This window comes from Canis aureus, chromosome 15 (genome assembly GCF_053574225.1).
Source record: "Canis aureus isolate CA01 chromosome 15, VMU_Caureus_v.1.0, whole genome shotgun sequence".
NCBI classification, from domain to species: Eukaryota; Metazoa; Chordata; class Mammalia; order Carnivora; family Canidae; genus Canis; species Canis aureus.
In genome coordinates, this window is record NC_135625.1 from 5,442,963 (window position 1) to 5,463,847 (window position 20,885).

Consider the following 20,885-nt stretch of genomic DNA (forward strand, 5'->3'; position numbering starts at 1 on the left):
TCACACGTCAAACAGCCAGTGTTCACACACATAGAAGGTGGGAGGCAACATCATGGGCACCAAGGGAAAACTGGGTGCAAATCCACCCTACTCAACTGCCACTGGTCAGAGAGGAAGTGGAGCCCCGCTTCCACCAGGAGGCCCATGGAGCCCAGGGAGTCCCCAAGGGCACAGCCCGGGAAGCAGCGCACACTCACCCTCACATAGTCACAAGATTCCGTGTCTTCCTTCCAGGTGCGCTTCTGCCCCTCCTGGGGTCTCCTGGGGAACCTGTGGAGCAGGCCCTTCCTCTGCTCAGCTTCTTGCCTGCACGAGAAATCAAAGCAGGGAAAGGAGTAGGAACTCCCTTCCCTGGCTTCCAGCCGGACACCTGCTTGGGGCTTGGGCCAAACTGGTCCTTTCCGTCCTCAGCCAATCTACGCCCACCTCTGCCCCTCGTCCTAACTACAGGGAGCTGAACAGGTCGTCCAGGCAGTTTCTTACATACAGAGTCTGAAAGGGTCTGCCTTGGCATGTGCCAAGCTCCATACATTCACTGGTGCAGGGACACTGCTCCAGCCACAAACCCCACACCAAATCAGCAGGGACAGCTCCATCACCCAAATGTGGCCCCTCTTAGCCTGGGAGCTCCTCTGGCTGCCTCGCCCTGCCTGGCTCTGCCCGCAGCCGCCCTGCACACTGTGCATGCACACGGACTCGGGGTCTGTCGTATCAGCCCTGGCATTTGGGTCACAAGCCCCATTCCTCACCTTCGTCTCCCTGCCTTCTCCCTCTCAGCCTGGTTCAACAGCCCAGCCTGGTGTCGCTGGTCCCGCTGACTCCCCGGCTCCACATTCTCCTTCAGCCTCCTGGAGCCCAAGGCAAGGGGAAGGAAGGTTGCACCTCAGTGTGTTACCGGGCATCTGGTGTTTGGTGCCTTGTGTTCAAGGTCCCCCGGTCTTGTACAGGTAAAATGAGGCATATAAACACTGGATTTAGGATATAGACTCTTGTAGGAAAGGGAGTTTCAAAGGAATGTTTCCCAAAAACATTAAACCAGTGAGAGAATTCCTGTTGTGGTGGACCCGGGCCACACCAAGGCAGAAACTGGTATTCATCAAAACATTCACAATCTTTGTAGATTGGAATCATAGTCCAGAGAGATAGAAGTGGAGAAGCCAAGCAATGGATGCCATATTCCCAAATAATTGGTTTCAGCTACAAACATTCTGCTGGTGAGGAGAACGAGTTCCTATGTGATACCTGAGCTCCTTTGGGAGAGTGATCTTCCCTGTCCTAGAGCACTAACGTCTAACACTCCTTGGCTCCCTTGGGGTTACTCAAAGGAAAGGACATTCAAAAAGGTTTCCTCTGAACATAGAAACTCTGAACAAATTCTGTTGAGAAAGGTGCAGGGACAGTTGAGGTGGTTGAGAATAATCTGAAAGTTGCCTGTTGTGGGAGGCAAGAATAGGAGCTGGGCTGACCTGAATGGTCTCTGTCAGGGAGGGACCACACCCAAATCCCGTAATCCAATCAAGCAATTAGAGTGGATTAGAGGACTTTGTGCCTTATCCCAGGGCCCAAAAGCCATAAAGGTGGAGGTGAGGTTCACTATCTGACATTTGAAAACGGCTCAGTGAGAGGAGCATCCCTTTGCGACCTGAAGCTCCTGGTTGAATGTATCTTGTGGACACTGTTTCTGCAGACATGGAGGCTGCCCACCTCCACCCCTCAGAGGAGCCTCAGTTCAGCGCCTCTCCCAAACCCCAGTCATACTGGTCAAGGAGAGGCGGTGCTGAAGTCCACGGAGGACCCTCTGTGCCCGAGAGGACATCTCCTGCATCAAAGACGCTCTCCTCCCCGACTGACCCGTTGGCTCCCGCATCAGCAGGGCTGCCTCCCACCAAGACGCCTCTGAGTTGGAAGAGCCTTTCCCAGGTGGGAGCCGGGCTTTAGAACATGGGCAACACTTGCTATGTGAATGCGACCCTACAGTGTCTGACCTACACAGAGCCCCTCGCCAGCTACATGCTGTCCCAGCAGCACGGGACCACCTGTAGGAGGCAGACATCCTGCATGCTGTGTACCCTGCAGGCTCACCTGATGCGGGTTCTCTGCCATCCTGGACGTGTGCTCCGGCCCCTGCCACTCCTGCTCGCCGCCTTCCACAGACACAAGCAGGAAGATGCCCATGAGTATCTCATGTTCATTCTGGATGCAATGCAGCAAGCATGCTTGCCTGAGGACAAGCTCTCAGACCCTGAGTGTCCTCAGGACAGTACCCTCATCCAGCAACTCTTTGGGGGGTACTGGAGGTCTCAAATCCAGTGTCTCCACTGCCAAGGCATTTCGAGCACTCTGGAACCTTACCTGGACATCAGCCTGGACATCGGGGATGCTCACAGCGTCAGCCAAGCTTTGGAGCAGTTGGTGAAGCCCGAACTGCTGGAAGGTGAAAATGCCTACCATTGTAGTAAGTGTCTGGAGAAGGTGCCTGCGTCCAAGGTGTTGACTTTGCACACTTCCCCGAAGGTCCTCATCCTGGTCTTGAGACGATTCTCAGACTTGACAGGCAACAAAATGACTAAGGAGGTGCAATATCCTGAGCGCCTTGACATGCAACACTACCTGTCTGAGCAGAGGGCAGGACCCTTGGTTTATGTGCTCTATGCCGTGCTGGTGCACGCTGGGAGGAGTTGCCACAGCGGACATTACTTCTGTTTTGTAAAGGCAGGAAATGGCCAGTGGTATAAAATGGATGATGCTAAGGTCAGCGCCTGTGATGTGACTTGGGCGCTGCGCCAACCTGCCTATGTCCTCTTTTATATGCAGAAGACTGATCTGGAGAGAGACCTTGGGAGGGAGTCAGTCAAAGAGGGAGGACTCGCATCTCCCGAGGCAGACCCCACAGTGGTGGGTGAGGCCTCAGGAGAGCCGGCAACGGATCCCTCCGTGAACCTTCCTGCGTTGGAGGAGCGTGGGGAAGAGACCTCAAGGCAACAAATGACATTAGACCAGTGGAGATGCCTCCAAGAATGCAACCGCCCTAAGCCTGAACTTAATGTCAGGAGAAGAGAAATTGCTCTTCCTGCGAACGCAGTCATCCTTCACCACTCCAAATACAGACCTGAGATGCCGAAGAATCATCCTCAGCAGACCGTCGACCTGCTCACCACTGCGGCTGGGATGCTCCCACCTCAGGTGGTCGGGGACGTGGCCAAAGTCCCGCGTGTGCCAGGGAGAGCCCGACCTACCAAGAGGACGAGCAAGAAGGGACAGAGGTCTGGGGAAGCAGTCCAGGGATGTGTCTCCTAACTTTGGTGCACATGGGCGCACACACCCACACACACAGCGTCACTCACACACTCCAAACCCGAACACAGTCCCATACTGGAAATATTTTGTGTTGTGTGAAGTGTGTGTTCTGTATGTATGGAAGAACCATCTATCTGGTGTGTTCATGGGATATGGCCTTCAACTGAAACTAGGAGACACTGATATTTAAACCTGGGTCTTTGTCATGATCTTATATTTGGATAGTGTGGATTTCATATGGGGTCAATCCAGGAACCTGCCTCTCCTTCAGCCTTGTGGAGAGTGGGGGCCACTTGCAGGTGAGAGGCAGTGAGCAGTCAGGGTTGAGAGTGGATATGATGCTGAGGACCTGGGGTTGAAGTCAGTATGTTTGACCCTCTCATCATGCTCCCCACTTCCCAATGCTTTTCTTCTATTTATATTGAAAGAATTTTGTCTGAACACATAAGTATGTATTGGGTCTTGCTAGCGATGTGTCTTGGTCAATGCTTGGAAATTGTAGGAAGGAAATTAAGTGCTTACTTTTGGGGCAATAACTGCATCCAGACCTGATTGAACCACAGTGATTTTATTATGTTCCCTTCACTCTCTCCCACATTAAGACTGAAGAGAAGCAAACTAACAAGGACTCTTATTCCAAAGGGAAATGCCCAGCCTCCCACTGAACATAACTTTTTATGACTATTTTGCTACCATCTGCTCTGTGGCACCTCCTGACCCAGAAGCAGTGGACTCTGGATTTCAGACCAGTTCAAATTCAAATTTGGACCTGGGTTGATACCTCTGGAAAACAGTGCCAAGTTCATGAATCTAGCAAAAGCTTTTTGAGGTCAGGTTATAGGTGTTCTGTGTTATCATTTCATTTCTTACAGAGGAGTTTGACAAGTTCTTTGTAGAATGGAAATTATTGCATGACCAGCAAACGCCTCTGAGTGTGACCGTAGATGTGCAGTTGTAACATCACATCATAATGTTATTTTCACTCTGTATTCAAACTTGGACATGCACCCTTACTGGAGAGTAAGGGACAATAGGATCTGTGCAGAAGAAATCACGCTTTTTTTTTAGATTTTCATGTAACAAAAACAGATTAGAGATATAAAGTGTCAGGGTTTCTTTCATGTCTGGAAATTGTGTTTCTTTTGACCAATACAGTTTACTGTGTCATAAAAAGTGAGGGAACCTGTGTGCATGTCTTGCCAAGAGTTCCGTAAGAGGACCTGCAGGTATCCCCGTCCTCTGAAGACTGTCATAGGGAATGAGACAGCTCATGGACTCGGGGACTTGTCCTCCACAGCAGAGGACCCTGAGGAGGTGTCTGTGGGAATGAGGATATGTCTCCACCTGGACTGTTGTGGTGAACCAGCAATTCCTCCGCTGAACTGGATGGAAACGGTCAAGTCCACCACGTGCTGAGTGTCCTGCTTTTGTGCGCCTACACATACACTCCCCCCACTACACAGATGCTACAGTTTTTCGTTAGGTAAATCTATAGGACTGTCAAAGCATGCTTCCCAATCCGGAATGTCAAGTTTGTCTTAGTGAAATCCATTTTCTAACAAATGTAGGGAAATCATCCTGGCAATTTGTAACTTGGTTGTAAACAGAAATTAACAAGTTAATCTGAAATTGTTTTATAAATGTCTGAATTTCTGATTTAGAAAAAGATCCCATCCAGAGTTCTGCAAATTACACCATGTTTTCTCCTAGAAGACATTTTCTGTACTTGTTGATATTATTTCTCTGAAATTGTTATGCAGAATATTGCATCTGCTTTGTTTGTTTTTGCTCTAAAATGTTATTACGAAGTTGTGTGGTTTTTTATTCTTAATAAAAAATTCCCACATATGATTTGGTGTGCAGGCTTTTTCTCCCCAGTATTTCAGAACCTTGAAACAGTTGTTTTATTTCCAGGCTGGCTCCTCACAGAGGCTTCTTTGAATGCTTCCCCTGAGTGGAATTCCACAGCCACCTCTAGGTCACCTGCAGCTCAAATTCATATCCTCCCCCCATGGGAATTTCTCACTCCTACTCACTGGCTCAATATAGGGGAAGCGCCAGCAGCCATTTAAGAAGAAATGCAATGGGACATAGGGACATTATTCTTCAGGGTCTCTTCAATTATGAGAGCTTTGACCAGGAAGATGCTTGTATGAGAAATTAAGGGGGAGGAGTAGATTGAACCAGAAGCACACCATCTCTGCCCAAGGCTAGCAGAGACCCCTAGGAGGGATGACGGGAGATGGTTGGATAGCACACTGTGGGGACAGTGGAGGCTGGGCAGTAAGCAGATGGATTCTCTGGTTAGGTGTCTGGACGTCAATGCTCATCCTGTCCAGGTATCCATTAGTCAATCGAGGGGTGTCTCTCTATATCAAGATCTATTAGTCATGAGGACAGACCAAAGAATCTGCAGAGCGACCCACAGAACAGATTCACGAGTTCTTTTTTTTTTAAAGATTTATTTATTCATTCATTCATTTATTTATGATAGACAGAGAGGGGGGCAGAGACACTGGAGGAGGGAGAAGCAGGCTCCGTGCCTGGAGCCTGACGTGGGACTCGATCCCGGGTTTCCAGGATCATGCCCTGGGCCAAAGGCAGGCGCCAAACCGCTGAGCCACCCAGAGATCCCCAGATTCATGAGTTCTTTCCTGGGAAACTGGAATTGCCAATCCTGGATGGAGTTCTAGGTGGACCTCATACCTGTTTCCAGGCTACAATGTGTTGAGTCCTGGCTCCATCAACCTGCGGCAAGATTTCAGGCTGGAATTGTTTTCACAATAGAAATCTGGGCTGAAACTGGGTTTTGGGGACAGCCCCAAGGCTGGATTCCATGGCAGTATATGGAGGTTTAATCTGGGAGGCCACATCCAATCAATGATCTGTGAGCTTGACAAGGAGGGTAGGTTCCTGGCCATGGTGGGTGAATGTAAGCAGAAGGATTACCTGACTCCCCTTCCTGAGCTTTTCTGTTGTCCAGCAGGAGAAAACAAAGTCAGGACTTTTCACAGGAGATATCCTAGGGCATGTGTCTTGTGGCAGGTTTGAGCTCAGGCAGGAGACAGGAAACAGCTTCTAGGGAGATTGTCTCCTCCTGTGAGGTGTGCATCATCCCATTACCAGCTGCTCCAATAGAAGACACCACAGATGGACCACATCTTAGCTCTGCCTCTCCACTTCATAGAAATCAAGCACAGTAAAGGCATGGAGATGAGAACAATCCATTCCACGGTGATATTATTAAAAGTGCTCATTTTAATGGGAAAAGAACCCCACCCCTGTGGTGATAAGGGGACATAAAATACATTAGCCTCCTGTTACCAGAGGGTCAGATGAGAAGGTTTCAATACAGTGTTTTAGTTTCCTTAGAAGAAGCCATTGCATTCACTCTTCTGGCAGTGGACCGAGCTAATCCTGTCTTCAGAGTGTAGGGATAGAGGAACATTCCTCAGCATCTTAAAAGCCATCTACGGAAACAGCTCAGCAAACATCATTCTCAATGGGGAAACACTGGGAGCCTTTCCCCTAAGATCAGGAACAAGGCAGGGATGGCCACTCTCACCCCTGCTATTCAACATAAGATACCTAGGAATCAACCTACCCAAAGAGGTAAAGGATCTATACCCTAAAAACTACAGAACACTTTTAAGGAAATGGAGGGAGACACAAAGAGATGGAAAAATATTCCAAGCTCAAGGATTGGAAGAAGTAATATAATGAAAATGTCAAGGGTACCCAGGGCGATTCACACATTTAATGCAATCCCTATCAAAACACTGAGGACTTTCTTTAGAGATTTGGAACAAATGATCTTAAGATTTGTGTGGAAATAGAAAAGACCCTGAATAGCCAGGGGAATATTAAAAAGAAAACCATAGCTGTCTTTAAAATTTTTAGTGATACTGTGTGTGATACACGATTTGGAATATATATGGAATCAATACATTTTGTTGCATTAGGGATTTTTCCATTTGGAGACATCTCAGTAAATCAGTTCCACGTGGTGGCTCTAGCATGTTGGGGCTCACATGTCAGCGATCACACAGAAGCAAAGAATTGAAGGACACATGGAACCTGAAGACTCCATAAGCAAGGGAGGGAACTCGGGGAGAGAATGGAATTTTAAGAAATCCCTCACGGAGGAAGAGCATGGAGTGAAGACACTCTGGGTGCACAGACGGGAGACGGTGGTGGATAAGGAAGAGCCCCGCCGTCAGGAGGGAATCCGATGCTGCCAATTCCTTCCAATGTGGCTGCTTTTGCCCTTGGAGTGTCCTAGATAATGTCTGCTTGAGGGCCTTGCTGTCTCATGCTTCTTACCTGGAAATGAAAAATAACGCCAGACATGTGGGTCTCAGGAATGTGGGAGGGAGCCCCGAATCCAGCAGCACGGCCACTGGGGAGTCTCCTTGAGAATCTCTCTCCCTCTCTTTGTCGGGCCCCCTCTCTCCCGCTACTCTGTGGTCTCTCTCTGGTCTCTCCCTGTCTCAAACAAATAAACAAATAAATCTTAAACAGAAACAAACAATGAAACGTGTTCATGTCTTGGCATCTATGTCCCCACATCCAAGTCGATTAGATCCAGGGAGCCCGGTGTTACTCAGTATTTCAGGGTGTGGGAAGCACTGAGTCCTTTGCACTTTGCTACACTGACCTCCTCTCTCGTGTCCGATCCACCTCCCAACTCAGAGACATTTTCAAGATTTTTCCAACAATGTGGTTTGGTTTTGGGGTCTGCCGTGCACAGTCTGGATCCCTGCTCAGTGAGAGGCTCCATCTCACTCTCCAACTGGCACAGATCTATCCGCTTAGCTCTCTATCTCAATCTGTCTGATGAATAAATAAAAATTTTAAAAACCCTGATATTTTCTCTACAAAATTCAAACTGTCACATTATTTTTCTAATAACTGTGATTCGTGAAAGTTATAATTCATTCTTAAAGGAAATAATGGAAACATTAAATGCATGTATATGTCACCAAAGTTTAAAACAGCATGAGAATGGCCTCCCAAATCATAAGAATCTGTATAATCACGCATTAATTACCTTTCAACAATGCATTAGTCAATCTTGCCCCTAAGAAATATAATTGTTACATAGCACCCATTAGTTAACCTCAAAACCCACATTCATTCAGTGGAGAATGTCTTTCTGAGGTGTCACCCAAGGACCAATATTGGAGTGGAAGTGATCTGAAATCCTGTGCCCACCTCTTCCTTGTCAGGAGATTGTTACACAGACGGATGACTGTCAAGTGTTCTGGACAGGTTAGAGTTGCTGGGATATGGAGCAATTCCCTGTGGGAGATGGGTCCTTGCCAGGCACCTTCTCTTCAGTCAAAGGTGGGGGTGGATTGTGAAGGGGCTGTGATTCAATCAACATGATCTAATCAGGCAGGATGCATTTAACTCCTGAAATATAAGCATTTCATTGCCTCTTTGCATTTCCAAATATTATCAAACGCCGGGTTTATAGGTTAACTTCTCAATATATATTTTGTGCCCATAATTTCCTGAAAAGAAGTCTGTCGCCATACAAGGCTGTAGGTCATTGACTTACACGGTAGTTTGTCATTTCTTTGTGTAGGTGCTCTGGGTTTTCAAATCGGTGCTGGTTGTATATGACCAAAAACATTGCTGCCAACACTCCACCCACGCTGGTTTGGACAAATGGTCTTTCAATATAAAGAGAAGATAAGCAATGGGACGAGGGATGCATGAGGACACGGTCAGACATGCTCACACTGACCCCAGGTCCTCAGCATCATTTCCACACTCAAAGCTGGCTGCTCACTGCTTCTAATCCTGCCACCTTCAAGTGGCCCCATTTTTCCCCAAGGCTGAAGGAGGGGAGGATTCACCCAGTGTGCTTCCAACTGTGCTAAATCCATCTATTACTAATATCCATAACCTATACCAGCTTGCTCAGATAACTCTGTCGTCTTCCATATCTGGATGAGAGTGGATTTTGCTTTGGGAAGATAGGTTTGGCTCTGTTTGGTTGGGTTTGCTTTGGTTTGGTTTGGTTTGGTGTTTTGATGGCAGGGAAGCAAAAGACATGTAAGGTGACTAGAGGGGAGAACAGGCCTGCTCAGACCTTCTTCCGCTAGCCTTTCTCTCTGGACTCCCTGTGCACATGGAAGGAATCCTCTCAATTGCACATGAAGTCCCAATTCTGCTGGAGAGCCCAGCATTAAAGCCCTATGCTCAAGCCTGCCTGCATCCTCACCCTTGCGCCCTATATTCCTGCAAGTCCAAGAATTCTTAGGCTACTTTGCTAGTTCCAATCCCAGCATCCCCTCATGATGATAGGCCTTCGCACCCTTGGACCTCTGGGATCTTCTGAGGCTTCCAGAAAGTAGGGAACATTTCTATTACTGCACACATCCCATGAGTGCCCAGGAAGCTGCATTTTCCTCAGAAGCCATGAGATAGCAATAGGGCGGCATCCATGGGATGAGACATGGGCTTGAGGCTCAAGGGGCCAGACTCTGACCTGGGTCACATAATGATTGCCTGAATGGGAGTTACTTAGGGGTTGGGGGTGGGAGAAGGATCACACACTGTGGCTTTTCTACTGCATTCTGACTTTTTAAACCCTAGTGTGCTCATAGAGGAGCTCTTCTACCTCCACCTACAGGCATCTGCACAGACAGAGGGAACACCCTTAAACAGATGCTTTGGAGTGAGAAAAGAGCAGTCAGTTGTTTTTCCAAAAAAAAGAAATTCTCTAAATACAAGTATGGAGGTGCTTGGTGTGGTTTGGTTTCATTTGGCATGGTGTTGTATTGTTTTTTCCCATGGGCCCATATCAGAGATAACCCTGAGAAAGAGAGACAGAGAGAGAATGAGATAGATAGATAGATAGATAGATAGATAGATAGATAGATAGATAGAACTGTGGCCTTGGTCTTGTGCTATTTGGACGACTTGTCAACCATTGCCTCCTTAGGAAATCATCAGGAGGGTAAAAAATCTCCTTGCCCAGGTCTCAGAAAGGAGGCATCATGATCCAACATTAAAGATGGATCCAGAATATGTATAGAGGGAAACCACCCACTCATCCCATTAAAGACCAACCTGTGACCCAGGGCCCATACAGTACACAGGGCTCCCTCACAGGGTGCACAGGGTCAATGTTCCCTATGCAGTACTTCACCAAGGAGACTGGGTGTGCAGGAGACCCTCAAAGTCTACATATCCCCCAAAACTATCACGCTGTTGTCTCCTCTCAGTTAATTAAGGCTGGAGGAATTAAATTAACTATAGAGAGTTTCAGAATTGCTGAGATTAAAAAAACCCAGAAACCAAATCAAATGAAACACATGCACGCTATTCATCAGTGGTAACATTTTATTAAGGGAAATAAAACACTACACACGATTCTAAATTATGGCTGAGAATAATCGAAATGCGCAGATGAAATATTGCCCATCACAGTGCCCACAAAGCTACCACCACAGTCTAGAAAACTCATCTCAGGAGAAAACACAGTGTCCATTTGCAGAGCCCACAGGGGCTGTTCGCAGCTGAAAACCCAAATGCAGACATGTGCATGCCAATGAGAGCTTAAAGTCTGAGTTTCTATTTCCATTGGAGTGACAAGTGCTCATTCGAAATTCCCTCCACTTCTTGGAGAATCTATTTGCTGAAGAGAAAATTGACATTCCAGAGGGAAGAGTAGCCTTCTCCACAGCACACGGATTTCCCTAAAAAAAGGGCATTGTGTGCCTTTGGGGTTCAGTGTCTGTGCACGGCCCCAGGAGCATGAGAGGAAGCAGGCTGTGGACCCGGAAATTCCCATGCAAAGCAGCTGAGCAAGTGTTGATTCCCCACATTAGTCCAGGAGGGGCCACGTCCTCAGGTCCGCAGTCACCCCGTCAGGGTGCAGTGGGGTGGAGGACAATGTCCGAGGCTAGGAGCTGGCTCATTCGCTCTCAGTGTCTTCTGAGGATGAGGACACCTGTAGGTCACCGTGGAGGACACTCCAGGGGCCACAGACACAGGCTCCGTCCGACATGTGGGGGGCAGGGGGGCCCTGAGCAGGGCCTGGCTTCTCGGGAGGAAGGAATGAGGGAGCTGCGAGGAACCGGGAGCTCCAGCAACTTCTGTCCATCTGGTGAAGACCATTCTCAGGGGCTGAGTGGGGGCCCGCGCAGAGGGCGGCCGTGGGGGCTCGGTGCACGGCTGCAGCATCTCCAGGTGAGGTGTGGCAGGTGTGGGCTGGGGGCCCTTGCTTGGATGGAGGGCAGGTGTCTTCCTGGGCTGCCGGGGCCCGGCTGTGCATCCACGGGCACGTCTGCTTCCTGGAGGACACAGACTCCCGGAAATCCCCAAAGGGACTTCCTTTATGATCCCGGAGGTGTGCTGGCTGGGGCTCCATCACGGTTTCTTTCAGGGGTTCTGGGACCTGTCTAGGGGCATCTGGGCACATTTCTTGCCTGGAGTCTGGAGGGGCATTTGGGAATTGTCTGCCAATGCTTTGCTGACAGCGGGACGGGTGTTCTCCTCAGGATACTTGGGTGGTGCCTGGGTGTGTCCCAGCCCATGGCCCTGGGAGCCAGCCTGGGGACCCTCAAGGGAGACTCTGCAGGGCCTCTTGGTTCTCTGCTGCACAACCAGGCTGTCAGCCCTGACACAGGGTTGGCGACCCGGCAGAGGGGTGTCAGCGATCGGCACTTCCTGGGCACTAGGACGTCCACCAGGTGGGCTGAGGCTAACTCGAGGGCTTCTGAGACGAGAGGTGGAATGGGACCGGAGTCTTATGTCAGGGGGCTGAGTACGTGGTTCCATCGGCAGGGCAGGCTCAGGGATAGAAGGCCTCCTCTTGGTGTAGACGAGCATCGGCATGTGTGGACACTGTGGGAAAAGAAAACACACGGGACTCCATGAGTTTGGCCCCGACACCAAGGCAAAATGAACATTCAGGAAAGAAACCAACAAACGCCCACGACCTTAGTAACCACCCCCTCCCCCGGAACAGGGAAAGAAAGAGTTGGGATCTGTTGACCTAGGAGTAGGGAATCTGGCTGCAGGGCTCGTCCAAACAAAGGCCTGACAGGATGCTGTTGATGCCCTTGAGACATGGGGGGGACACGCAAAGTCCTGCCTCACAGCGATGCTTCCTCCATTGGACCAGCGCTTCCATCCTCTCTGCTCATGAGGAGATAGGAGTCCTGCTGCTGGAGAGTCATGGTGGGAGCTCCTGAGTGGGGATGGGCAGTGTGGGATGATGTGTCACAAAGGACAACGGCCTGTTCTTCTCTGAGGTTGGTATGTGCTCCAGGAGTGCCCGCCAATGACCTTCACACGTCAAACAGCCAGTGTTCGCCCAAATACCAGGCATAAGGCAACATCATGGGCACCAAGGGAAAAAAGTGTGCAAATCCACGCTGCTCAACTGCCATTGGTCAGAGAGGAAGTGGAGCCCCGCCTCCCCCAGGAGGCCCATGGAGCCCAGCGAGTCCAGAAGGGCACAGCCCGGGACGCAGTGCACACTCACCCTCACATAGTCACAAGATTCCGTGTCTTCCTTCCAGGTGCGCTTCTGCCCCTCCTGGGGTCTCCTGGGGAACCTGTGGAGCAGGGCCTTCCTCTGCTCGGCTTCCTGCCTGCACCAGAAATGAAGGCATAGAAAGGAGAAGGAACTCCCTTCCCTGGATTCCAGCCGGACACCTGCTCGGGGCTTGGGCCAACCTGGTCCTTTCCCTCCGCAGCCACTCTACGCCCACCTCTGCCCCTCATCCTAACTACAGGGAGCTGAACAGGTCATCCAGGCAGTTTCTTACATTCAGAGTCTGAAAGGGTCTGCCTTGGCATGTGCCAAGCTCCATACATTCACTGGTGCAGGGACATTTGTCCAGCCGCAAACCCCACACCAAATCAGCAGGGACAGCTCCATCACCCAAATGTGGACCCTGTTAGTCTGGGAGCTCCTCTGCCTGCCTCGCCCAGCCTGGCTCTGCCCGCAGCCGCCCTGCACACTGTGCATGCACACGGACTCGGGGTCTGTCGTATCAGCCCTGGCATCGGGTCACAAGCCCCATTCCTCACCTTCGTCTCCCTGCCTTCTCCCTCTCAGCCTGGTTCAACAGCCCAGCCTGGTGTCTTGGGTCCCGATGACTCCCCGGCTCCACATTCTCCTTCAGCCTCCTGGAGCCCAAGGCCACGGGAACGAGGGTCGTGCTCAGTGTTTTATGGGGCATCTGGTGCTTGATGCCTTGTGTCCAATGGCGCCACAGTCCCTGCACTTCACCTGTGGGAGGAAGGGGCAACGGTCAGTGCATCCACTCAAATGCCAGTGAATCTGTCAAGCACACGAATGGGAGGCCATCCTCATGGAGTGGCACATGGGATGAGGACAGGGGACATCGTATCTGCTAGTGAGGTGTCAGTATAGTGAAGACCTCTGGATGCTTACTCCCCATCCCCTGGAAGGAAGGAAAGGGGAAGAGGGATTGGAGGTGTCAGGTTGAGGACAGGTGGAAACATCATTAAGACTCGGGACAAACACAAGGCTCGATCTGATCTTATGGTGCCCTGGGGCTGATGCTCAGAGCCTCTGAGTGTCCCAGTGTGTAGCCTGGGGGATTTCCTGCCCATGTCACGATGGACAACTGAGTCCGGGCCACGATCTTTTGGGAGCCTAGCCTGTCTCAAGACTCCTGGCAGAGCTCCTGCTTCAAAACCCATGCCAGCCTCCCCACTCACCCTGCGATCCTCCTCCTCTGGACTGGGAACTTTGAGGGCCAGTCCTGCTATCTGTGGCCTCTTGCCTTTCTGGGGTCTCAAGGGACTGTCGGGCCCAAGGTGGGCATGACCAGCCGCCATCAGTCCCACCTTCTGGAGGGACAAGTCAGTCTGCTTCAGGGATGGGTTTCGGGTAGCCTGAGGGAAAAGAAACAAGAGAGTCCTATTCACCTGACCTAGGCATCCTCACTGTACCATCTTCCCAAGAGGCCTTAGTGAGCTTCAGGACAGTGGTGCCAAACACATTTCCCCCTGTCACTTCTCTTTCCTCCTTCCTGCCTACGCTCTCCTGGCCAAGCCACATCCCCGCTCTGAGGAAGGCCGCCCTTAAGGAAGGACTCTTGTTGACACTATCATTAAGTCTCTCCAAATCCCCTGTGGGAACAAAACCAGGGACGGGACCTCTCCCGATTGAGGTCCAGTGGGATGCACCATGGAACACGCAAAGGGCAAAAGCGTCAGGAAAGTGGGCTTCCCTCTCTCATATCTGAATGCCCCTTGTGACTCCAGAGGAAGCCATAGTTAAGTCCAAATTCATTGGGAAAACACATTCTTCTCTACTCGATGGGAAGCTGCCCATCTGAACACTTCCATTCCATGTGTTCGTGGCAGTGCCCCCAATTAACTGCCATTGAAGGTTTGGGAGGTGAATTTCTTTTCACCTTGGGAACCAGGTAATTCTTCTATTGAAAAAAAGGTCAATTATTTATGGGACAGTGAGTGTGTGTGTGTGTGTGTATGAGGGAGAGTGATCACCTGAGCTGTAGGAAGGACAGAGGGAGAAGCAGACACTCAGTTATCAGAAACCCAGTGAGGGCCTGGATCCATCTCCAGAGCCTGAGATCACAACCCGACCCAAGTCAGTCCCTGAAAAAACGGAGCTGCCCAGGCGCCCTGATCCTGTGTCTTCTCTAGGTCTGCAGGGCCCAGTGAGACATTTACAGGCCTTCTGTCCCTGCTCGTCCACCACCCCACACCAATGTGACACCTGAGGCCCCATTCCACTGGCATTGGAACCTCCGGGTGTCCAGGGCATTCACAGCCATGCCTTGGTTCAGTCTCTGTCCTCAGAACATGTTAGACCAGAAAGAGTCCTTAACCCGTGGAGGAAGGGCCAATCCCTCCATCATTTCCTCACTGTCCCATTGCTCTGTCAGGGAAGGTCGGACCAGTGGCCCGAAAACTCACCTGAAGTGCACTTGTGGTCCTCACGCCCATCAGGAGAGGCTGAGAAAGGTCCTGGACAGACTCCGCTGCAGGAGACTGGGTGTCCCGTGGGAGAGAGGGATGGTCAGGAATGGCCACTTCTGTGCTCCCGGACTTTTATACTGCCCCAAGGTCACGTGACATTTCAGCCACTTGAAAGACATCCACCTAATCCTCTTAGCTGCTGCAGGGATTGAGCCAATCAGCAGCTTCAACAGGCTAATGATGTCCTCATGAGAGCGATTTCTATGACTCCGTGTGTGTGCCTGTGTGTGTGTCTCTGTGAATGGAGGTGTGAGTCCATGTGGATTTGGTGGAGATTGGAATTTCTGCAAGTGAAATTATATTGGTACATTTTAGCATGGGAATTAGCCTCAGGACTCATGTTTCCTGAACTATTGGTATTTTACCAACACTTCTGCTGAATTTAGACCTAATGGTATTAAAAATGGGGTCAGGGTTTGAGGTTATTCAAGATGTTATATCCATTTTGTCAACTAACTTTCAGTTAAAAACTGAAATATCATAAAGAGCAAGATCTTCCAATCGGCTATAATTGCTTGATTGGATTAAGGGATTTGGGTGTGGTCCCTTTCTCATAGAGACCTTTCAGGCCAGCCCAGGTCCTAATCTTGATTCTCTCATCAGACAGCACCTTCAGGTCTTTCTCAACCTCCCTAACTGCCCCTGCTCATTTCTGAACCGAATTTGATCAGTTTCTATGTTCAATGGATATCTCTATGAATGTCCTTTTTCTTCCTCAGTAACCTCAAGCGAGCCAAGGAGTGTTAGTCGTCAGTGCTCTAGGACAGGGAAGATCACTCTCCCAAAGGAGCGCAGGTATCACATAGGAACTCGTTCTCCTCACCAGCCAGAATGTTTGTAGCTGTAACCAATTATTTGGGAATATGGCATCCATTGATTGGCTTCTACACTTCCATCTCTCTGGACTATGATCCCAATCTACAAAGATTGTGAAGGTTTTGATGAATACCAGTTTCTGTCTAGGTGTGGCCCGGGTCCACCACAAGAAAAATTCTCTGGCTGGTTTTATGCTTTTGGGAAACATTCCTTTGAAACTCCCTTTCCTACAAGAGTCTCTATCCTTAATCCAGTGTTTATATGCCTCATTTTAACTGTTCCTCAGGGAATTCCACCCCAATATCCTTTATATTCTCTTGATTCAGTTGGAATATGTTGTAGGCTTGTGCCTTTTTCCACATTGTGGGCTTGGCAGGTGTAGATGCAGGTAGGAGGGCACCTTGTTAGCTTGTGGTTTGAAAGTGTCATTATGGCTTCTTCCGCCCACAGAATTGGTAGTGTCTGCTGAAACATTTTTGAGTCGTCACGACAATTCTTTCCTACTTGTGACCATGATCCTTTGCATTGGGAAAGGAGGCATCTTTGTGCAGGATAGAATAGTGAAGAATAATGAAGTATAGGAAATTGTATAAGTCTAGGAAAGGTTGAAACCTAAGTCTATTTGTCTTCTTTACTGACCAGAGGCCAAGAGAAACAGGAACATTTTGACAGGCCTTGGTCAGTGACTGGGCTTCACAAGCCCTGGGGCCCTGGTGAATTCTTGATGTTCACTTGTCATCCCTGGACACTAAGAGAATAAAAGTGTCATCTCTGAAGCCACCATGTTTTAGGATATTGATTCTGTACCCATGGAGTTCAATAAAAGCTTGTGTAGGATGTTCTATATGATATCTCCATTTTTACCTGAAAGTTTTAATCCCTGAGCCTAACCTGCCAATGAAGACACATACTGAGACCCCTGATGAGACTGCCCAGTCCCATTCCACATCTCCTCTGAGTAGCCCTAAAGTTAGCCTCAGCCCACCTGGTGGACCTCCTGGTGCCCAGGAAGTGCCGATCGCTGACACCCCACAGCCAGCTCGCCAACCCTGTGTCAGGGCTGACAGCCTGGGTGTGCAGCAGAGTCTCCCTCGAGGGGCTCCAGGCTGGCTCCCAGGGCCATGGGTTAGGACACACCCAGGCACCACCCAAGTATCCTGAGGAGAACACCCGTCCCGCTGTCAGGAACGAATTGGCAGACAATTCCCAAATGCCCCTCCATACTCCAGGCAAGAAATGTGCCCAGATGCCCCTAGACAGGACCCAGAACCCCCAAAAGAAAGCGCGGTGGAGCCCCAGCTAGCACACCCGCAGGAGCATCCAGGCAGCCCCTGTGGGGAATTCAGGGAATCTGTGTCCTCCAGGAAGCAGTCATGCCTGTGGATGCACAGCCGGGCCCCCGCAGCCCAGGAAGACACCTGCCCTCTGGCCAAGCAAGAGCCCCCAGCCCACACCTGCCACACGTCACCTGGAGATGCTGCAGCCATGCACCGAGCCCCCTCGGCCGCCCTCTGCGCGGGCCCCCACTCAGCCCCTGAGAATGGTCTTCACCAGATTGGACAGAAGCTGCTGGAGCTCCCGGTTCCTCGCAGCTCCCTCATCCTTCCTCCTGAGAAGCCAGGACCTGCTCAGGGCCCTCCTGCCCCCCACCTGTTGGACGGAGCCTGTGTCTGTGGCCCCTGGAGTGTCCTCCACAGTGACCTACAGGTGTCCTCATCCTCAGAAGACACTGATAGTGAATGAGGCAGCTCCTGGCCTCAGACATTGTCCTCCACCCCACTGCCACCTGACGGGGTGACTGAAGACCTCAGGACGTGGCCCCTCCTGGACTCATGTGGGGAATCAGCCATTGCTCAGCTGCATTGTGTGGAAATTCCCGGGTCTACAGTGTGCTGTTCTCATGCTCCTGGAGCCATGCACCCACCCCCAAAACACACCTTGTACTTTCCTTAGGGAAATCCATGCACTATGACAAAGGCTACTCTTCCATGTAGAATGTCAATTTTATCTTCTGCAAATAGATTCTCAGGCCTCGCGGCGGCTCCCTGCAGGATGCATGTCCCCACTTCCCACCTCAGGGTGCAGGGGCCTTGGCCGGGAATGGGCATCTGATCGCCCTGATGAAGTCCAGCCGGACGGAGTTGCTGGAGCACAAAGTCCGACAACTGCTGCTCGCCTTGCAGCGCAGAGATGTCATCTCCATTTGCAGCTTCTTAGACGACTATCATGGATTCGCCACCACGGACGAGGTGCTGGACCTGCTGTCCACTGAGTGAGCACCTGCCCCTCCGCAGCCCAGGGCTGGGCCACCTGCTGGTGGGGAGGCTGGGGATGGTGTGAGCTTCCCGGCCTCGGGCTGCTCCCCCACCTGGAGCAGGGTAACCCAGGGCCTAGCAGGTCCTGGAGGGCAGCCCTGGGGCCTGGCCTGTGGCAGGTCGGCCAGAGGGGCTGTGCCTGTGCTCAGCAGCCATCCTCCTCACTTGTGAGGAGACTTGTGCCTCCTCCACCCATCACCAGGGGCCTGAGCTGGCCTGTTTCCCCATTGAAAGGGAGGTTTGAGAGTCCATCGGGGGTCTGTGTCCTGGGGCAACCAGACCGGGGGACCCCGGGGTGCCTCAGGCCCACTAGGATATGGGCCTGGCTGGAGCCCTTTCATGCTCAAGCCTTCAGGAGTCCCCAGCAGGTGCGGGCGATTCTCTGGGAGCTGCCCGTGGCCCCACGAACAGAGGTGACGGCTCCCGGGGCTCCAGCCTAGTCGGGGTCAGAGGGTGACAGCCCCCATGATGAGAAGTCACGTCCCCAGCACAATTCATGGGATGCCCCCGCCCTCCTCTAGGTATGGGTGCATCGTAGATGCGTGGGGTAACAATGACATGGTCCTGCAGCGCTGGAAAATGTGAGTGACTCCGGCTCCTGCAGGAGGGCCTTCCCTCTCCAGGAGGGCAGCGAGGGGGCTGTGGGGTGGGGAGGCTGCACCCTCACCCCACACATCTGCAATTCCCGTGACAGGGTAAAGTCTAAGGCCCCTTCTGGAAAAGAGCACAGGAGAGCGGTGGATGGGATGCGGGCTTGGTGGGAGGCATTGGGACCCCTAAGGAGTCCTTCTCCATGCCCCCCAACCCTCTCTCTGCCCCACACCTGGGGCCAGAGCAGAGGGGGTGGGAAGCATTGCACTCCCCAATCTGGTAGCACCTGGACTCGGGGGCACAGCAGGTGCTCAGGAGGGCTGGTGGGGGCTCCCGGACCAGGCGGCCCCCGCCCCGTGGGAGATGGGAGATTAGAGTCAGTGGAAGGACACCCCCAGGGCCCCCTCGGGAGTGAGGCAGCCCAGAGCCACAGGAGGGAAGTTGGCGGTCCTGGGCAGTTCCTGGCAAGCCCTGGCAGGACACAGAGCCCGAGCCCTCCTGGCTTGGACCTACCCAGAAGACAGTGTGTGCAGTGAGGGCAATGACAGGCCAGATGCCCCCCGTCCCCGTACGCCTGCCGGTGGACTCAAGGGGCAGGTGGGCAGGGACCAGGCTGAGGAGGGAGCCCCGCTTCTCCAGGAGAGATGGTGATGGTCACCCCGCTGGGCCTGGGCTCCCCGCACAGAGGCTGCATCCCAGCCCCTCCTCGGGGAGCAGGCCTGTGGCAGGCAGGTCCGCCAGGTGGCAAGGGGACGAGGATCAGGACTTGCCTCCAACATCCTGCAAGGGATGTCGGGTCCCTGGGTCCTGCAGGGCTTCCTCAGGACACCTGTGAGTGATGGTGCCCTGTCTTCTGACACCTGTGCCCTCCTGTCCCTCCCCAGGGCCATCTCCTGCATGCTGGAAATATGGCTGGATTATTTTCGGGATGAATTTTGTCAGCTCCCAGAATTTCCCTCCCTGAGGATGATTCTGGAATTCATGAGGCAGCGCATGCCAGGCTCGGACGTGGAACTCCATGCCCGGCGTTACCTCCAGCAATTCAGACGCCTCCAGCAGCGGAGCCAGAGGGGGTGGCCGAGCGGGAACAGGGGGTGCCCGGCGGATCCAGCCTCTATGCAGCTGGGCCGGGAGCAGGGGGTGGGCTCACACCCCACCCCACGGGCTGTGGGCTGGGGACACCTCCCAGGGCTCTTGCCCCCACACATGTGGAGCAGTGGGAAGAGTGGCCTTGATTTGGGAGGAACGTGGACAGTCTGCCCTGATGGTGATACTTTGTCTTCTTGGAGCTACAGCTTTGGACCGAGCAAAACACCCTGAACCCGCTCTGGAGTGTGCCCCAGCTCTGACCGTGGGGCCTACTGCCCCGTCGGGGCCTGAAGGGATCGAGGCCATCCTGGCTGCTGGGGCTGAGGGCTTGGCCTGCGCTGAGGCACCCACTGGGGAGGCAAAGTCGTCACTGGTCTAGTTCACTGCTCCGCCCTGCAGGAGCCCCCTGCACCCCTGCGAGCCTGGAGGAGGAGCAGGTGCCACCCCTGCTCTCGAGGTCATGGATGTGCCCGAGCAGCCTCCTAACTCGATGGAGCAACCAGCCATAGGACCGAAGCAACCCTGTGAACCACCTCGGGAGCCCGCCCCAGCTCCGACTGTGGGGCCTGCTGAAGCTTCAGGGTGATGGAGCTGGTCCTGGCTGCTGGAGCTGAGGACTTGGTCAAAGCCGAGATGCTGGCTCCTGAGTTTAAGGTAGTGCAGATGCTGGTCGAACCTATGGTTCCCTGCCCCGATGAGGAAGAGCCACCTGCACCCGCGGCCACCCCAGAGGAGTAGGCCCAGGAGCCTGCAATTGGGGTCCCCAGAGTGTCA

General features: G+C 52.1%; 1 pseudogene; it reads left to right on the top strand.

Moving 5' to 3' along the window:
- Positions 1–1,689: 1,689 nt before the first annotated feature.
- LOC144285131 (ubiquitin carboxyl-terminal hydrolase 17-like protein 6) lies at positions 1,690–20,371 on the top strand (annotated as a pseudogene).
- Positions 20,372–20,885: the final 514 nt, after the last annotated feature.